Here is a 20,575-nt window from a genome sequence, read left to right as displayed (position 1 = left end):
GCCGCTGCTGCGCGCGTACTCATCTACTGGTACTGGGAGCCGGCATGGCATTTTGCGTGCTGGGAAAGTGCCAGGGTTTCTCCTAGCTAGACGTGCGAGCCAGCCAACCGACCAACCGACGATGATGCCGACGACGACAACGACGTCGACGACAACAACGGCGATGTCAGCAATCGGTGGCTCTCCAGCGCATTAAAAATGCACCGAAGATATGAAGAGATTTCGAAGGATCCTTTTCTTACTTCTGACTGAATGGCTCCAACTGTGAGGTACACCGTTTGTCAAAAGTTTATTGACAGTTTAAGTCCCAAAAAAATTCTTTAGTTTTAAACCTTTTGAAACACATTTCAAATTATGGCTTCCTGGTTAAGAACTGTTCACCAGCTCATGTACAAATATTATTCAACCTCCTTGTCAGGCATCAAAATTGCCGAACAGATCCGCAACACCCAGTGTGCAGTGTACAGTGTGATGATGCCCCGTTTCGTGTCACAATTGGCACTTTGTTCGCACCGAGCCGCAATATTCTTGTCTTGTGCTTCCCTCCCATTAACCATTTTCCGCACGGAATGCGACGAGCTCCGGCGACTGCACTGCAGCAGCGCAGCGTCGCGGGCGAAGGCAGCCGGAGAATTTATGCTATTATTGTAAAACGAAAAATCATAACTCATCTCGATGTTATTATTATTGCCTTTCGGTGGCCATTAAGTCTCGACTTGTTTAATGGGCTAAAGATTTGCTTGGAGTTTTTTTTTCTTTCGCGTCGCGTTTTTTTCAGACTCGCGTTTTCCACTTCAACAAACAGTAGCAGCCAGCAAGCAAACGCAAGCGTCGTTCATTTGCAGCTGCCCATAAAAAGACGATTAAATCGAATTTTAATCGAGTTCAATTTTCAAACCCAGAAGACCCACGCTGCTGCTGCTGCTCTAGCAGCCAAAGGCTGTTGCTTCGTTCTGCTAGCAAAGCAGCAAAGGGGGATTTAACTTTAATTGCCGCTCTTAAATAAATATCGATTTTTATTAGCACGATCGAAATGAAATCAAGAGATTATTTTCTCAAATATGAAATATATATTTTTCTAAGAGTGGGAAAATGCAGTTCAACCGCGCGTACCGTTTGGCCCAAGCACCTTGCCGGAGATAAAGTATTATTTATTGACCACAAATATCGGCACAATAACGATGATGCCACCGGCTTACGATGCTGTTAATGAGGTATGTCATTAACGGAGATTTAGAGAAGCTGAGCAGGTTCTGTCGGTGCAACGACACGTACGTATGTATCACACGGTCGTGGCCATTAATTGGGATAGTTTTTTTATTCATTACACGCTGGCTGTATGCTAAGTGTGTTTAAGATTAGCATGACAGCACAGGGCGATGGGCTAATGTAAAAAGTGCTCAACCCTTCCGGGGTTTAATGAAGTTTTAAAAATAGCAAACCAGTTTTGGATTCGATTCCAACAAACCCAACGGAACAAAACCGGAGCTAAAATAAACTTGAACCACTTTAAAATACTGCTGAGATAAATCTTTAGACTTTTGCTGGTTTTCTTAATCATTTATCAAGACAAATTTTTGCTCTGCTCTTGGAGTAACTATTTGTACGAGAATTCAACATCGCTTGCCCTCGTGCCTCGTTCGACGCAGAAGCTTTAACGAAAACCTAACTCCGAAGTCCGAAGTCGAGACAATCGCGCAGTTGTTAATTGGGGCCAGCAGTTTTGAACAGTAGTTTGGACTATTGAGCTCGGAAAGTTACATCATGCCATGGAAACGAATGTGCATTCATTATTTAATTGGCGGATCAATGCAACTAAACAACATAAGACCAATCGAGATTGAATCGATTGAGTTGCGCTATCAGACCAACGTTCCTTTCCTTCCTTGATAGTACAGCCTTTTGGTCGTAGCCGGTCAGCGTTATTAGTTGATTTGCTAGAGCCATGTCAAGCAATTACGCTCGATGCTTTGTTCGTACTGCCAGCTCCATCCCAGAGCGAAGACCATCGACCATCGTCACATAGCGGATTTGATATTTACACCTCTCCCTTCTGGAAAAAGGCGAGAGTTTCCAGCCGAAATCTGGTTTCTGGCCTAATAAAGTGCAGCGGAAGCTGAAGAGGAACACTGAGAACAAAGTGATGTCATCGTTCCGCGTCTTTAGCCGGGAGGTTGGAGTTGCCGACCAAACGGTGAAGAAGTACCTGGTCAAAATAGACATTTTTATGCGTCAGTTGAGGCCGGCCGTGCCTGAAGAGCAGGCAATAACCAGGAAACTGTGGCTGAAGGTGCTGGTGAAAAACATCTTTCCGGAGTAGCGCGACGTCGTGGACATAATGGATATCAAGACCTACTTGACGCTGGACGGTGACGACTGCCAGGGAACCGGGCTATTTACATCCTTCACTAAGGAGGTAAGCGATGATGGTAAATATATCTCTCACGAAGTTCGCGAAGAAGGTCCTACAGGGCGACGCCACAGTGGGACGGATTCAAAAGAAGACGGACATCGATATTTGTGACGAAACTATTAAAGATATCAACTTACTGTCTTCTGCGATGTTTCTTTGATTTATGAGAACTTTCTAATTGTATTAGAAAATTAGGCATTAAAGGGATAACACAACAGATAGAAAAAATAACTTTTTAGTTTCAAGCTTAACGTCTTCAATTGCTAAGAAACATTTGTTGGCAATATTGTTTTGAGCAACTTCGCTGAACAAAGAAAGTAGCTATCTCTTAAGGGAAAAAAGTTACGGAGCAAAACTGGCGGGAACCCCCTTAATATTGGTTTTTTTTCACATAGCTCTTTTATTTCAACTATAAACATAAAATGTTCTGTAAAGTTGTAGACATTGCTAATTTGCATATTTTTGTAGAATATGTGGAAACTCTATAATCGCCGGTTTTCAAGTTGCTTAAAATTTTTGGTTTATTTAGTGCAAACTTTAAGGGGGTGCTTCTTGATCCACTCTTCATGTATAAGAATATGCATAAATGAAAGTGGGATCTCATGGAGCATTCATTTCATCGCCTTTTGAAATTATTCTATTTTTCAATGCATTCGTTATGCCAGGCAGAATTCTACCACTAATTTTTCTAAACTTTTATCATTTTACTAAATATTTGTATTCTACAATAGATGTGTCAATTTTTGTGTCTACTCTCCAGATTTTTCATTAAGTTGCATTATTATTGCATTATCCCATGTAGTATTTAGTGTTTCTTTTGCAACTTTTGCATCGTTTCGATACCATTTTATATGAGTCAGGTTTTTTTTTAACAATTTTTGCGCCTTTTTGTTTTTTTTCGTGAAGTGAAGGTGCGTTTGAGAAGAATGATAAATTGGATGAAACTGAGATATGAGACCAAAAATATATTGGGTCGTTCAATGGAAGGTGGAACTCCAACCCCCACTTTCTCGGTTGGTAGCCAGATGTTTCTGTAATTTAACTATCACCGCACCCTTCTATTAGATAGTCTCATATCTAATTTTGCCTCTCCAGTCTTAATCATTCCATACACGCACACACATCTCGGAAAAATTAACCATAACAGGAAGATAAGATTCATTATAACAGTACAGAATACAAAATACAGTAAAAACATTGAAAATTATTGCCATAAAAGGTAACCATTTATTGCAGTCCACCATAACTTTCATGGTTTTGAGAGATTCTACCATAAAAATGACGAGTTAAGATACTTAACTGACAATTAAAAAATCTATTTTTTCGCCAACAAAATTTTTCAGTTAGGTACAGTAAATGGTGTTGTCCTTTTATGGTATTTTTTTTCCAAACGAACAAGCAAAATATATTAAAAAAAAGGCAATAAACTTGTGATGAAATATGTTCCATTCCATTACCATTCCGTAAAATAAGAATAAAATTTGAATTTGTAACACTTTTACAATAAATTTACCATAATTTTCAATATCCACAATAAAAACTGTTGTAGACGCATTGTGAATCATTTTTATTTTTGTTTTGAGCCAATTTTTGTATTATTCCTGTATTATTTTTCGCTTTTGAGTTAGTTTTGATTTGCGCCTTAGTACTTTTTGTTCTTTTATATTTTCCATTTTGCTTTATTATTGCCAGAGTATTATTTCTTGGACAATCTTTGTCATTTTTGTATCATTTTTATCGCTTTCGAAACGCTTTTATAGTAGTTTGGAATGGTTATTTTTCATTTTCTTACATTTTATGATATATTTGTACCTTTTTGACGTTCATCGTGTGGCCTATAAATTGGGTTTGCTTTATAATTGCGTCATTTTTTGTCACTATATTTCTGTGATATTTACTAATATTTCTGTGTTTTTTGAGATACTTGGATTTTTTAAGTGACGTTTTTGTATAATCCTGCACCAACTTTTCAAAAGGACCTAACTGCCAAATGGAAATAAACGGAGTGATAGTTAGATCCTGTTAAACTAGCATAGAGAAAGAGAAACAAATTCTCACTTGGTTGAAAAAGTTGGTGCCAAATTATGCATCTTTTTCGTTATTTTTGTTGGGATTTACGGTTCTTTCAGTGTCTTTTGTTTGGTTTTGTTTTAATAAAGCGTTATTCTTACATTGTTTCTTGTACCATTCTTGTCATTGTCATTTTTCTTTCATGTATTCAGCATGTTTGAAATGCTTTTCTTTTATTTTTATCCCATTTTAGTGCTATTTTTGTATTTGTTTCTTTTGTTGCTTCATTCCCGAGCAGGAGCGAAGAGCAAAATAATACAAAAACAATATCAAATTGTGTTATAATGGTATATTTTATTATTGAATAGATACGGAGATACATTGATAACATATTTTGTTATTGAGTAGATATTTGAAACAGGGGTTGTAAGATGAGTATAATAACTGATTTTGTTATCAGATCTTGGCCTTTGGCCTTCGATATATTTCATACAATTTTTTTTATTGATTAAAAAAATTTTAGATTATAAATATTTTAAAAAATAATTTTTTAATATCTCATATACTACCGCATTTGATATTCAATACCTTAATAATACTAAAATATGTTATTTTAAACTCTGAATACAGTCATGTTATTGCTTTGTTATTCAAATAACACAAGTTGTTATTCTTTTAGCCTTGAAGGAGTAAAATTTTAATATTATTTTTTGTTATTTTACCAACTATGTCAGCCAAAACAAGACCAAATTTTGATATGAGTTATTCGATTTCCAATAGCACATTTTGATATTATTTTGCTATTCGCTCCTGCTCGGGTTATTACGTTGTTTTTGTATTATTAGTTTTAATTAATTTTAAAATCATTTTCTGTTATTATTATATTTTTTCTAGGACACTTGCGTACCATTTTTCGTTTTTTTGTTAATTTATTTTTGCTACGTGGAATTTTGTTGTCATTTCTTGTAAACCTAAATTTTGTGCCATTTTTGAATCATTTATATGCTTTTTTGTGCCTTTTTGAAACGCTTTAGTGTTTTTATATTTTTTTGGTTCTTTTAGACCATTACAAATTATTTTTAAAGCCCTCCCCCTTTGGACATTGACTTGAAAAATTAGGGGGCAAAAAAATAATTTGTGCGATATAAGTTGAATTTTTTTTATAAAAAACTTTATAAAATATTTGTAATGGCCTTATTATTGTAATATTTTTTGTACCATTTCGTGCATTGTTTAGTACCATTTAGTAGGTATCATTTTTGTATAATTATGGTGAGAATTTCATATAATTTTTGTACTATTTTTTCGCTTTTGCCGCAATTTTCGTTTTGCTGCCTTTTTGTGTTTGTTTATTTCTCTGTTAGTGTTGCGTTATTTTTGTTGTTGTTTCTTGTGTCACTTTGTGCTGTTTTTGTTTTATTTTCTGTTCTTTTTGTACCTTATCTGGGCCATTTCTGTATCAATTCTATTTCGTTTTTCATTTCTGTGTCAGTTTTTATATTATTGCAGTGCGATGTTGGGTTCCTTCTCGTGTGTTTATATATCTTTCGATGATTCATTATTGCGATATAGTTGTAATATGTCTTTTGCATCATTTGTATCATTCTTGAAATATTTTTTTTTATTTTAGTATTATTTTGGTTCCAGTTTTGTGTCATTTTTGTACCATTCTTCATTTCTACATTAATTGCCCTTAGTTTTTGAGCCTTTTTGTGTTTTATTGCCCTGTTATCGTTTTCATATTGTGTTATTTTAGCATTATTTCTTGTATTACTTAGTGCTAGTTTCATATCATTTGTTTTTTTGTTTTTGTTTTTTTTTCTAGGCCATTTTTGTATCATTCCTGTTAAATGGGTTAATTTCAATTTTGTTTTACTTTTATGACTAATTCTGTGTTTCTTAGTTTTTTTGCTTCATTTTATTGCGTTATTATAGTATCATTCCTTGCAGTATTTTGTACCATTTTCATATCAATTTTATGCACAAGCGTTTTAGGATATTTTTTATGGTGTTTTTATTTTTTCATTGTTCATGTTTTTGACTACATTTTTTATTGTTTTATTAGGTCATTACAAATATTTTAAAAAGTTTTTGTCCTTTAGGTGTTGGGCCACTGAAGGGAGGGGCGAAAAAACAAAGAGATTTTTTTAATCGAGCAAAAAAATATGGGTTTTAAGCATTTTTACTTAAAGCTTAAACGAAAAAACCAGATCTGTTCTTCCTTTAAATATATACGTTATTATTTTCCTTGCAAAAATCTACGAAAAAGACAAAAACGGAAGAAAAAATTTTTGAACTATTTTCGGAAATTTTATTTTCGAATTTCCATTTCTGTTTCGTGCTTTCAACTCGTACACTCATTTTTCGAGTTTTTCAGGCTGTAGACCCCACAGACAATTGATTTTATAAAAAAAATTAACTCATATCCTACAAATTATTTTTTTGCCCCCCGATTTTTTACGCTAATTTCCAAGGGGGGGGGGGGGTTGACAAAAACTTTGAAAATAATTTGCAATGGTCGTATTGCATTATTTTTATATTATTTGCATCATTTTCGCCGAGTCAAGCTCGAAACATCCTCTACTTTTTAAAAAAATTTGAGCAGTTTTTTACAGTTTTAGAACAAAATGTCTGATCTGGAGAATCATTTTCATGTCTTTGCTTGATTATAAAATCAACCTTTAGTCAAAGGTGGGGCACGTGCCGCAATGAGCCCCAGCCTAGATATGTCAGTGGAAACAACAACAAAATAGTACAAAAATGATACACAAAATGATGCATAAAAGTACTAATATGAAGATAGACGAATGCCACAAAAATACAACAAAAAATAAAAAAAAAACAATTTAAAATTTTCTCAAAATAAATGGCAAAAAATACGAACATGATAAGAAAATAAATGTACAAATGAAAAAAAGATAGGTAAAACCGCAAGATAAAATTGAGTCGAAATATACGTCATTTTTGAGTTTTGAAACCAGCATACAAAGTTTTTATATGCGTTTAGACATAAAGTAAATTCTGGATATCTTTTTTTGGATAGCATAACATTTCCAGAATTTTTAAGAAACAAAATAATTACAAGAATTATACTAAAAATTAAAAAAATCCCTAACTCTTAAGATCTATTTTTTATTCATGAAAATCTCATGAAAATCTTCATCGGAGAAAATCAAACCAAGCTTGAAGAGCTTGAAGTTTTTAGACGGTAGATACTAGAGCAATCGCCTCCGGCATTCGTAAAGCGCTCGTGACAATCGAGTCATTCTTTAGCCACAGCCAGCGAAAGCGAAGCGAAGAAGCAAAAAAAAAGTCAAGCCGCTAAATCCTTCAAACCCTGTCTCCCATCATCCTCGATGATGACGGCCGGCGCAACGAACGAGCGCGTACGGCAGCAGCGGGAAGAGGTAGCAAAATGTAGATAAATTCCATTAAATTATCATATTTTGCTCGTCATCAGCATAAGCTATTAAAGCAGCCTCCCGGCGACATTCTTTCCGAGTCATTCCCTCAGCAGCTCTCAGTTCAGTGTCGAAATTGGCTGCTGAAGTAGGCAGGCATGCCAACAGCAGACGGTTCGCGAAAACAGGCGCGGATAAGCGGGAGGCACTCGATAATAAAGCGTTCGTTATAGTTACACCTTCGACGTGGACACTAGAGTAGAGGACGCACCGTTTAGAGCTTCGGATCGATCATCACACACCCACAGATCCTAGAAGACGGGTGAATGCGCGAAGTGCATCCCGTAATTGATGTCGATATGATGGACTAATGATGATGGGAACTGTCTTTTCGTTTGACTTTTCCACTTTCCACTGTTTGGAAATGGAATTTTGGACTAACTCTTGGAGGGAACGTGATTGAGGACGAATACTTGTGATCAATAATGATTCACTAATGAAGATTCAAATTAAATTGATGAGATAACCGAAAAAAGAAGTCGTTCACTTACCTATTCGATGATCATTTTGTAGGTGTCTGTAATGAGAAAGCGAAAAGTAGAATGTTAGACTAGCTTTAAAAGTAGAACGTTTCAAGTACATGCAAGAATTTTCTATGATTCACAATTTAAAGGGCAATCCAGAGACTTGACCCTTGTGCATGACAATCAAAAACTGCAGCTACCTGCAGTGAACGTACAACGAGTAACGAACATTATAATGACAATAATCATCTAGAGAGAACCGGACACACACAGCCACACGCCCACTCCGAGTCAGCACACCGAGCTTGCCAGTAAAGGTTTGGTGTCAAACTATTCAACTCTTCTTCTGCTGACTGACCGGTGGTGCTGGTGGAAGCCCGGAAGATGCGAACTGGCGACGACGACGACGACGACGACGACCAGCAGGCAGGAGTAACTAGAGCAGCAGCATCCATTTGGTGAAAGTCTATTATTACACCCTGGAGGGAGGGAATGGCATCATAGTACAATGCTTTGGAAGTTATCATCGTGTACCCGTAGACTGATGGACATTTTTCACATTTCATCGTCATCAAAGCATGTTTGACAAGAAGAGCTGTTATTCCCCACCGTGTCTCCGTTGTTCGTTGTCGAATGTGACAGTCAGTGGTGGGGTGACTTTTTTGCTGCTTCCGGTCGGTCCCTGGCCTGGAATTCCGAGCTACTCCTATTGATCAAACGGAACTTAGCTATCTCAATGTGTCCGTTCGTTCGTTCCCTTTCGTCTCGTATAACGCTTTATTCGCCATTCGTTCGTCCACTTATCTCCGAACGCTATGCATCGACGTTATGTCCGGCACGATCCTACTCAGCATCCGATAGGATGATGTATGTGTACGTATACCGAATGACCCTCTTGGCAGTTTCAAAGGTCGAAGAAGCAACCGCGTCGACGCCATCAGTCCAGTCCAGTCCAGTCTAGTCATGATGGATGTTTTGATGGCGCTGCTGAATGACTCTTTCGACACTTATACGCAAACCTTTAACGAAGCGGACAATAATGTCCTATAAGGTGGAGCTAATCTCTGTGCCTGTGTATTCCGATTATGCCAAAATGCTGTTTGCCGGCCGGCTGGTCCGTAGAGTCCCAGAGCCAGTCTACAGTCACCAGTCACCACGACAGTTGAGACGCCAACGGAGGCCCACTTCAAACGAGCTGACTGCACTACTGGCAGCCGTCGTGAATGGCTTTCAATTCCAGCCGGACGCCCACTGACTGACTGACTGGTGCCTTAAAGTAGTAGCTGCACCACTCCAGTCCGTGAGTGGTGACGAGCTTTATTCACAATCATCGTCATCAAAGCAGCATTCGCAACTTGAGAAGTTGTGTTTGTTTTTCAAAGAGTTGTGCGGTACTTTTTGTATGACAAAACTGCATTTGAATTTATTTAAATTAAATGGAAAACGTTTTAAAATCGTTGGCTGTTTATTTTATGGAAGCTAAATTAAAAATCTAGAGTTAGTAATACGATTTTTAATTTTGAAGCCTTCTAATATAGATCAACTAATCGCTTTTACTTGGGAGTTAACCAACATGTTTTAAAGGTACATTCGGATTAATCAGGATTAAAACCTTATGCAAGGGCGTAGCCAGGCAATCTATACCTAAAAATGAATTTCTGTCTGTCAGAGAGACATGTGCCTTATAGACTTGGAAACTACTGAGTCGACCGGCGAGAAAATTTGTATGCAGGGGTTTTTGGGGCGGGGGAGGTTCTTAAATATGGCTTGAGACCCTTCACCCTTCTGGAATGGGGGGCTACCATGCAAAATACAAAACACAAATTTCTGCATAACTCGAGAACTAATCAAGCAAATGAAACCGAATTTGGCACGTGGGAGTTTTTGGAGGTGGGAGTTTGTTATGTGGTGGTTTGAGACCTTTCCTCCCTCTGATTTTATCTTTATTTTATCTAGCGTAGCTATGGGAGGCGTTTTCTACTTTACTGCGAGGAAACCCATGGTTTCATAGTGATGTAACTGTCAAAATGAATTTTCAAAGGTGGAACTTTCCAGAAACTGGCAAAACTCTAGATCATGACAAAGGTCGTCTGAGATTCACAACTTATGTACAGCATGGTTTAATTTGTGACAATACGAAGTAGTTTATCACATAAAAGTGAAATTTCTCAATGAATGTAACAGTCTGGATTTGGCAGCTTGTCGTCTCTTCGTTAACTATTCTTCCCCGATCTAATTTGGACTTTTCCAGAGGCAATCTTGCTTACATATCGTTGCTGAGAAGACATCCGTATAAGCTCGCTGGAAGGATGTAGATCGAACATTAATCGATTAGTCAAGGTTACGTCCACGTCTAAGTTAAAAACTAAATCCTTGTTCAAGTTGACTGCCAATTCAAGCCTGAATGAACCTATTAAGGGGGTTGTAGGGTTTCCTTTTTATCCCGTGCGCTGTGGTTCAAAGGTTCATCAATATCTGCAATGGTTCGATTCACGGATCTCCCAGCTGTAGAGGAACGTCATACAAGCTTAATTAGCGTTGCATCAATTACTTTCCCTTACCTAATTTTCCACTCTTTCCCCTTCATGCCTCGCCACCCCTGAGATATTATCAATACTTTTGTTTCATTACTTTCGTCTACCAACCCATTCGTCGATTGCAAAAAAATCCATCATAATCATCCGATCCGATCATGTAAAATGTATCGTCAGAAAATTTTTTTTAACTAATTTTTGGCAACTGAGTCTATATTTGGGATCAAAAATCGAGGAATAAAAATAATGTTCTCAGTAGTTGACCCCGAATCTTACGATGCGGAAAATATAAATGTCTGTTTAGAATTCCGAAAACTGCGGCTATATTCCATTGGCCAGTGTTTGCGAAGATGTTTAATCTTTGTATTAGTTCTTTATTGAGTTCGAGTCGAATCAAGCAATCGAGTCAAGCAGTCCGGTCGAGCAGTTGAGTCGAGAAGTCGAGTCGAGCAGTTGAATCGAGTGGTCGAGTCGAGCAGTCCAGTCGAACAGTTTAATCGAGTAGTTAAGTCGAGCAGTTTAGTCGAGTAGTTCAGTCGAGCAGTTGAATCGAGTAGTCTACTCGAGCACTTGAGTCGAGCAGTCGAATTGAATGGTTTAGTCAAGCAGTCAGGTCAAGCGGTTAAGTCTAACAGTAGGTTCGAGCAGTTGAGTCTAGCAGTTCATTCGAGTCTAGTGGAGTCGAGTAGTCCAGTCGAACGGTTTATTCGAACAGTTCATTCGAACAGTTGAGTCTAGCGGTTGAATCGAGCAGTGGAGTCGAGTAGCCCAGTCGGGCAGTTAAATCGAGCAGTTAAGTCGAGCTGTGGAATCAAACAGTTAAGTCAAGCAGTCGGGTTAAGTGGCTAAGTCGAGCAGTCTAGTCGAGCTGTTAAATCAAGCTGTCAGTTGAGTCGAGCAATCAAATCGAGTAGTCTAGTCGAGCAGTTGAATCGAGCAATCGGGTTGAGCAGTTGAGTCGAGCAGCCAATTCGAATAGTCCAATCGAGTAGTTGAGTAAAGCAGTTCATTCGAGCAATTGAGTCGAGTAGTCCAGTCGAGCAGTGGAATCAGTTGAACCGAGCAGTTGAGTCGAGCGTCGAATCGAACAGTTGAGTCGAGCAGTCTAGTCGAGCAGGTAAATCATGCTGTCCAGTGAAGCAGTTCAGTCGAGCAGTCAGGTCGAGTAGTAAATCAAGCAAATGTGTCAAGCAGTCGAATCGAGTAGTCCACTCGGGCAATTCAATTAAGCAGTCCAGTCGAGCAATCAAATCGAGCAGTCTAATCGACCAGTCTAGTCGAGCAGTCTCGTCAACCAGTTGAGTAATCGAGCAGTCCAGCAGTCGAGCAGTGATGTGACTGAGAATACAATCCATTGCTACGAAAGCATGACGTCCTGTCAGGGACCTGTTTTTAGTTACCGATAAGCCTCTTATGACGTTCTGTCAGAGACATGATTTTTGGTACGGACATAAGCCTCTTATATAAATAGATTAGGGAGGTTCACAAAATTAAAACAACATTTCACTGTAGTAAAATGCAACAGAGGCAACTTGGCACTCAAAAACCACTAAATTTTGAATCAAAACGGAGAATTACCTTTATTTGTGATGGTACTCTCCGTTTCGATTCAAAACTAAGCGGTTTTTCTAGTACTTTTAGAGGTTTTGCTGACTAACAATATGACGGAAGCAGTCACATAGTGACACAAAAACAATGAAACCCTCGTTCGCCAAGGGGTCCAAGAGTTTAAAAAAATGTGGAATTTTTAGCAAACCTTGAGATATATATCATGTGATAATTTATAAATTTATGAATGAAACAACTGACAATTGGCACAGTTCTGTAAAGAAGAAGAATTGGGCTTTCAAATGAAGTAAATCACCGTTTTCGCCATGAGCCCCCACTCGATTATCATTCTAAGACTACCATTGGAAAACTGAGAAAAAACACTACAAGAAACAATTATAAAATTAGGTGTTATGATCGCACCGAACCAATTCACTTACAAATGATCGTACCGAACCGTTTTAATAATCTAAGGTCGTACCGAACGATATACTTAATTTAATAATGATTGCTACGAATCATTTTGCTTATATATTACCGTACCGAACCATATGCTTTATTCAACAATGTTCGTACCGAATCATTTAACTCATCTATGGTTGTATCGAACCATATACTCAATTACACAATGAGCGTACCGAAATTTTCCACTCATATTCGTTGGTACCGAAGTTTTTTATCACACGACCAGCTTAAAGTATTGATATTTGGATAAAATACTTCAAGGTCACTCAGTTCAAGTTATCAGTTTCAAGTTCAAGTTCTTAATGTTTCTGCCATAATAAATCATAGCGCAACAAGAAAATGGGACAAATTAGGGAAAATAAAGCACTCGGAATATATTATCCAATGTTAACTCCTATACCTAGAATATTGAAAAAAATAATTACCTTTCACAACGAACCAGTTTTTTCTATCTGCAGTACACCTGACATGGTTCGAAAAACGATAACCCACCAGGGACGAAACAACGAAACTATTCTTTTTTCCGTTTTTGACGTTGGCGTACGTCTTTCAGGAAAGTAGCTGGTATAGGGGGTAATTCCAAAAAATCTTACTCGAAAAGTGGTCAGGTTTTGAACGCTAATAGCTTAGTGGTTTCCCAATCGATTTTAAATATTCTTACACCAACCGATTGGAAAATCTTCTAAGAATTGACGCAAATGAAGAAAAGTATCGATTCTTAATGTTGAACTATTGAAAAATTGAAAATAATGAACCTATGTTTAACCAGAATTCTTGCTTCGTGATTGGTTGTTGGAAATGACGTCATCAAAGTGGAAATGCGTTTTCACGCATCGGCTTATAATTCTGACAATTTTCAATAGATTTCCGAGATATTTACACCAATTGATGGTAAAATCGATTTGGAAAATATTGAAAATATAGAAAACTATTGGTTTTCAATGCGCGTCATTGAAAAATTGAATCTCACTTCAGGGCTTCCCTAGCACGGATGACAGAAATATATACAATGTGTGCCATGGGTTAAGCTTCTTTATGATTGTATTTAATTTTAGGCCCTATAGAATCCGATCAAAAATTGTTGAGCTTCAGCTGTTGCTGTTTCCCCGGATAGGGCAACAAAGGCATCCAAATTCACCAAGCGAGACGCCAACAAACTGAAGAATCCATCGACTTTTACTGCGCATCGTCAGTCGGTCAGCGGCTTTCGTTGGCGACACATCGGCAAGTAGCTAGTTTGTGGCACATCGGACAGGCAGCTTTCGAGTCACATCCGTGGCATAATTTTAAAGGTTGTATTTGAAACATTGTTTGCCGTACGGTGCACATCGTCGTCAGTTGGTCGTATAGATTTAATCAATTCATGGACATAACTCCAAAATCGGTTGAGGATTGAACGTAAACAATGTTACTACTTTGATAAACGTTGTGTATGTAGATTGTATGTATAGATGGATATATCCTACTATCGCTACAAAGAAACTTACGTAGTCCTACGTCACCTATGCGGTCGTGTCTTGTGCACAACCCTTCAGAATTTTTATCCCCTTTTTTCTCGTTTTCCTTCTTCGTCTGTTCCGTTTTTCATCTTTTAGAAGCTCAGTTTTTCTTCTTTTCTGTCCCGTTTAATCTGTTTTTGACCCCTTTTTGGCTTTTGCTCTCTGGTTTCCCTTTTTTATCTGCCGTTTTTTCGTCTTTTCCCCTCTCGTTTTACCTTTTTACCTTTTGGGTTGTTTTTCCTGTTTTTTTTTCTTTTCTTCCTTTTCTGTTCCGTTTAATCTCTTTTTCCTCGTTTCCTCTATCGGTTTTCCCTTTTCTATTTCGCTATACTTCTTTTCTCTTTTGGTTTCTATGGTTTTTCTTGTTCAGTTTTCCCTATTTAGCAGGAGTGTAGACCACTGCGACCATTTCGGACGATCTATTGTGGTAGCTGTTTTCCTTTCTTGTTGCGTTCTCTCTCGTTCTCCTTTTTACTACCACTGTTTCTTCTAGCTCTTCTTTTCCTGTTCAATTTTTTTTTCATTTAAAGCATAATTTCTTTAAATTTTCAGTCCTGATTTTCCTCTCGTTTTCACTCAGTTTTTGTGATTTTCTTACCGATTTTCCGTTTTTTATTTTCCTTTTTTCGGTTTTCAGCTTGCGTCATTTTCTAACCTTTTTATCTGTTTTACTTCTCGTTTTTCGTCATGGTTTTTTTTCAGATGCCTGTTTTCTCTTGTTTTCTAACCCGTTTGCTTTTATTTGTTTTCTGTCCTAGATCTCATTCAAATTTTGTCCCATTTCTCTTCATTTATATCCCTTTTGATCTTTTTTCCCGTTTTCATCGTTGCTTCTATCGGTTTTCTTTTTCCTTTTTCGTTATTCCTTTTCTCCCATTTGCTTTCTGTTCCATTTTCCTTTTTTTTTTGTTTTCACTCTTTTTCTTTCCCGAGTTTCCACCGTCTTTTCTTTATGGGTTCCGTCTTTCCTTTATGGGTCACGTTTTCTCATCTGTTTTTCCTTTCTTTCTGTTCGCTGTTTCCTTCTTCTCTTCTTTTCTTGTCCCGTTTTCGCCTATTTTTCAGTTGACTTTCTTCCTCTTCTTCTTTCTTTTATTTTTCTCGAAAGCGACAGAGAGTTTTGCAGTTTATTATCTTCATGTTTTCGATTTTTTTATTTTCATCTGCCCTGCTTTACCTCCTTTTCTGGGACGCTCTGTATGGCTTTTCTATTTAATCCCATTTGTCTTAATTTTTCTCACTCCATATTCTTCTTTTTCTATTCTCGTCTCCCAATGTACCTACCCCCGTTTTCTCTCTCTTTCTATGTCGTTTTTTCTTCTTTTTTGTTTCTGTTTTATCTCCTTTTCTGTTCAGTTTGTTTTCATTTTTCATCAGTTTTCTTTCTTTTCGCATTCATTTTTATTCTTTTCTCTTGCGTTCTCTGCTTTTTCCTGTCCAGTCTTCTCTTTTTGGCTTCGTTTTCCCTTTTTATCTCATCCGTTTTCTTCTTTTCCATTTTTTTCTGTTTTGGCGACCCGTAATTCCTCCCATTTTTCACGATTTCTGGTTCGTTATTTTTTCTGTCGTGTTCGTTTTCCTCTGTTTCGTGCCAGTTTTTCTTCTCTCTCTCGCGTTTTTCCTCTGTTTGCTTTTGATTTATATTAAATTATAAAGAGAAGGTGGGGTAGGTGCCCCAGCCTGGGCACGCTAGTAAGTGAAACCATCTGGAATTTACAAAATTGTTTCCCTTCTAGAGAAAGTAGAGAGCGTCGAACGGAAACCTGGTTTTGGCGCCTGCCGATGTTGCACGACCGCAAAATGCAGCAGAAGGTAATAGGAAACACCAAGCAATAGGTGGTCTCATCCTTAAGCCTTTTGGACGGAGCAACTGGCCAAAATGGAGAAGAATTGCCTGGTCAAAATGGAGATTTTTATGCGGAAACGTCAGTCGAGGCCGGTCGTGTCTGAGCTGGAGGCAGTCACCCAGAAGGAGCGGATGGCAACAACTGGCAGGGGAACGGGTACTTTACGGCCCCCAGTAAGGAGGTAAGTGACGTCAAATATATCTTCCACACCATCACTACTGGAAGAGATAAACGTTATGCCTGCTAATCCAGCTAGACCCAAGTAAATCCACTACGGGGTGGCGGTAGTTTAGTTAGTAAAATATTCGGGTACTAATCGAAAGAAAGACACTTTCCAAAATAGTTTACGTCAATACCGTGTATAGTCATGCACAAGTAAAAGAAAAGAAAAAATATAATTATTTTGTCAAAACAACTGCTTCCAAAAATTTAAAAATTGCAATGGCGCGATGATTATAACCGCCTATTATACCAATATGCCCGATAAAATTTAATTTTCATATGCTGCACAACTACGGAGGCCGTTCAAAATTAGAGGTTCTATTAAATTGGTAATGAAAGTGAAAAAAAGAACGTAATAATCCAAATAATTGTTCCATAGGAATAGAAAATAGGAGGGAAGCGATAAGAAAATATTGTGACCGTATTATGACTAAATTTGATCATGTATCTGTTTGAACAACTCTTTTATAACAACTGTGTTTGAAGGTGTATATCGGAGCGGTAAAAAAATAGTGTTTTCGCAGATGTTCAAATAATCATTTTAATTTTGTAGCAGTTATTAAAAACAAAAGCTTTTTGCATCTCTTAACAAAACTCAATTGTTAATAAATCTAGAGTTGCAGGGTGTCACAATGCTCTTTGTAAAACAAAATGTGAAAATTACGCCAGACGTCGTCCGGACCAAACCGTTCGAATTTCATCGACGTTAACGACGGCAGCGTCTCATGAACCTGACGATTAATTTCCCTAGGGGTGTTATTTTCTTGGGACTGATGCGGACAGGACGCAGAAGACTCGTCTGTGTCTTTGATAGAGTGTGCTTGTTTGGTTTAGTATTCTAGCCAGACGCACGATGTGAATGATTTCTCAGATGGTCGAAAATATTATTTTGCATTTATTGTGTGCCCGCATCAAGCACTGCATCGAAACAAAAACTTGCCAGGAGATCCAATGTAAGTTCTTAAAATGAAACATACCTCTTTTCTGTTTTTGTTTTCAATTTTGTACAAAATATAACATGGGGCTGTAGCAGGACCTGATGTTTTTATTGAATCCTGTTGGAAAAGCATTTGATAGCATTTGAAACAATATAAATCAAATCACTTTTGCCAAAATGGTCACTCCACTGTGAAAGCCACAAACCGCCCGACACATGCTTCGGATGTACCGAAATGTTTCGGTTGCAGTTTTCCCACCCAGCCGGAGTCGAAAAACAAACAAAACAGAACCATCGGTCAGGCGAGGATTCTGCTGATTCTACATACTACTTCAAAACAGAATATCTCATTCCCGTTTCTTTTCCTTCTTTCTCCAAGCAAAAGCAACGATCCTTCAATAAATATTGCGATAGATAAATTTCGTCGCAACTGTTTTATCTACGAAATGAGATTTTTGGCTTCGCCCGACCGATTCCGTATGCCAGAGAGATACAATCCTCCTCGAGCATATTGCCACAGTGGCAATTCGAAAATGTCATCCCTGCAGAGTAGCTCCGGCAAACCGCCCGCGTCCACCACCACCACCATCGTTCGGTCGTCCTTTCGGGGAGTAGAAGAAATGTGCATAATAAGCATCCAACCAACGACGGACCACATTCTGTATGCGAACGGGAATCTTCCCCCACCCCCCTTCTCCGTTCGTCGACCTACCGACGACCGCCTGGCACAGTAGAAGAGTAGAAAAGAAAGCACCCTTCCGAAGAACGTTTTCGGACCCCGGATGTGATGAACGACGGGTGTAGCGAGCGACTGTGGCAAGCAAGCAAGCAAGCAAAAAAAGTGGAAAATTATATCTAAATATATGACACAATCACTCGAAGAATGAGAGATGAGTTCAGTGAGCAAATCGTGTGCTGTTGACCGCTTTCACTTTGATTTTGTGCTGTGATCGTGTCCCGGTTTCGGTACGAAAACTTTTTCGTAAAAATTTATAATCAATTCAAGTGCCATGCGTTTCCATTGAACTTTGCTTTGATGGAGCCGCTTAGTTTTTTGTTGAAGGTTTGTTTCGACCCGTCACTGTCGGATCGACTCGACTGCAGTCATGATGTCATGAAGGGGAAAATATGCTGCGATTTGGCACCCTTTTCACCGAACAGACGCACTCCCTGTGTTTGATTAATTTATTGCGTGCAACGTTGTCCTCTCGGGATAAGCTTCGGATCGGAACCGACAGCCAGCCAGCCAGACACAACAAACATCGCGTGTGCTTCAGCACACTTGCTAGACTTGCAGTGATTTATCGTTTTATGACCCCGGATACGCAGTTTTTGGCCGCAAGCGGCAAGCGTTGTCTTTATGACTGAGATTGAGTGGTTGATAAACGTCGGCAGGACGGTTTTTATTTAGTATGGTTGACGTCTAACCTTGCAGGCTTCAAATCGTATAGCAGACAGGAAAAAAAAAATCGAAAACCGAAAAACTTAAACTCTCCCAACTTTGGGTTCTGCTTTAACAACCTATCCGATTAGTATTCCGAAGAAAGCGTTCTTCATCCTGCATCATGCCCTTGGATCTTCATTGTATCGACTCCCCGGCAATTGACTGTTGTTCCAAAGCTCTGTCCGAGACAGAGTAATGTATGTGCCTGTGTGAGTATATATTTTTTTTCTCTCTTCGGCAAAAGCTAACTTCATCCACCCGATTCAAAGTTCGGAACTGTGTTCTGATCCAATCCCGTCATCCCACGTCCGGTCTCAAACCTCTCCCGTTTCGCTCCAGAGTTTGATGAAGATTCTGTTGAATACGGTACGCTGCTATTGTATTGTAGTTTTTCTTTCTACCATCGTCGTTTCATCGTGCAAGAAACCCTTTCCGTCCCTTTCCGCCCTTTCCGCCGTTCCTGGCTGGTTTGTATCCTTTTCTGCAGTCCGATTTTGGCGAGATCTTCATTCGTATCCGTATCGAGGAGGTGCAGAAAATACGGAAGCTCCACCGGAACGGAGAGAATCACCGGTATCTGGTACTGGGTCTGGAGCTGGCTATTGTTGGATTATCGCTAACATCAGCAGAAGCATTTTAGCGATTGGAACTGAGCGGTGCGAAAAGATACGGGTGACTGAATCGAACGGACGAGAAAACGCAAGGCAGACGACGACTACGACAGCGACGACGGCGACGACGTCTCCATGCCAAAGCCCCAAGTATCCAATTTTACTTTTGCAGCGATATCATACCGCATTATTTTTTGTGCTATAGGTATTTGAAGTTTGATCAATTTTGCAGTGAAACTGAAAAGTTTCTGCGAGGGCCCATAATTTAGTCGGTTGTAAGTATTCTTACCGAACTATTTAATCGATTTGAAAATATGGTCAAGTAGAAATCGAAACCGGATTCGGAACGTCATTCAATAAACATGCCAGAAGGCTAAAATATTTACCCGTTTGTTGCCAATTGTTTTTTAGAATACAACATTCGCATCTTAAAGATGGCAAATGTTAGTTGCAGGTATTTTATTTAAATTGTCGTACAAACTGAATTATCGTTTTGTGGTAATAATTATTGCTGACCCAATAAACTATATTGTGATCAGCGGAGAACAACAATCTTTTATATCTTCATATAAGCAGTATTAGTATTAGCAGTTTTAGTGACATCTTTTGCATCTTCATATAGGAATTTGTTCATTCTTAAAAGAACGGTTTTCGGTGATTGATGAAACTTAGGAAACTTGGAACTTAGGGGTTTTCACTCGGTTTTCTTTAGCAACACAAGTCTATCCATCACCAATGCTACAGTAAAACGAGGCGTAATTTTTCTTTGGTAGCAAAAGGTGAACGACTCACTGGTAGCTTTGCTCTTTTGTTCAAACTGAAATACTCCATTTTCTCCAACGTAGATGATAGAATGACGGACCACGAAAAAAAGACGGAACCGATTCTTGTCGCTTGCTCTGGTACATAACACGAGGTAAGCCAGAGAACAGCATTATTCAAACGCTAGTTGAGCTACTGCACCATTTTACTTGCATGTAAGCTGAGCTTTGGGGTTAAGCCCCCCTCCCTCAGACGAAAATTTGTTCTACACTTTGAAGCTTGATATTTCTGCTACCAATTGCTTAGAGAACAGGAAAATTTACGGGACTAGTTGTACGATCCTCGTTGTCGTCGTTAG

The 20,575-nt window shown here is 38.5% G+C and overlaps 1 protein-coding gene across 1 annotated transcript in view; it reads right to left on the bottom strand.

Moving 5' to 3' along the window:
• The window catches only part of LOC128735039 (homeobox protein PKNOX1-like), a 195,857-nt gene that overhangs the window by 105,584 nt on the left and 69,698 nt on the right, over nt 1-20,575 (bottom strand). The window contains exon 3 of the mRNA XM_053829499.1: nt 8,376-8,401. The gene's annotated coding sequence lies outside the window, so the exon portion shown is untranslated. The remainder of the gene's footprint in view (nt 1-8,375; nt 8,402-20,575) is intronic.

The sequence above is a fragment of the Sabethes cyaneus genome, chromosome 2 (assembly GCF_943734655.1).
Source record: "Sabethes cyaneus chromosome 2, idSabCyanKW18_F2, whole genome shotgun sequence".
NCBI lineage: Eukaryota > Metazoa > Arthropoda > Insecta > Diptera > Culicidae > Sabethes > Sabethes cyaneus.
Note: the sequence above shows the minus strand (reverse complement) of the source record. Positions and strands in the feature narration are given on the sequence as shown.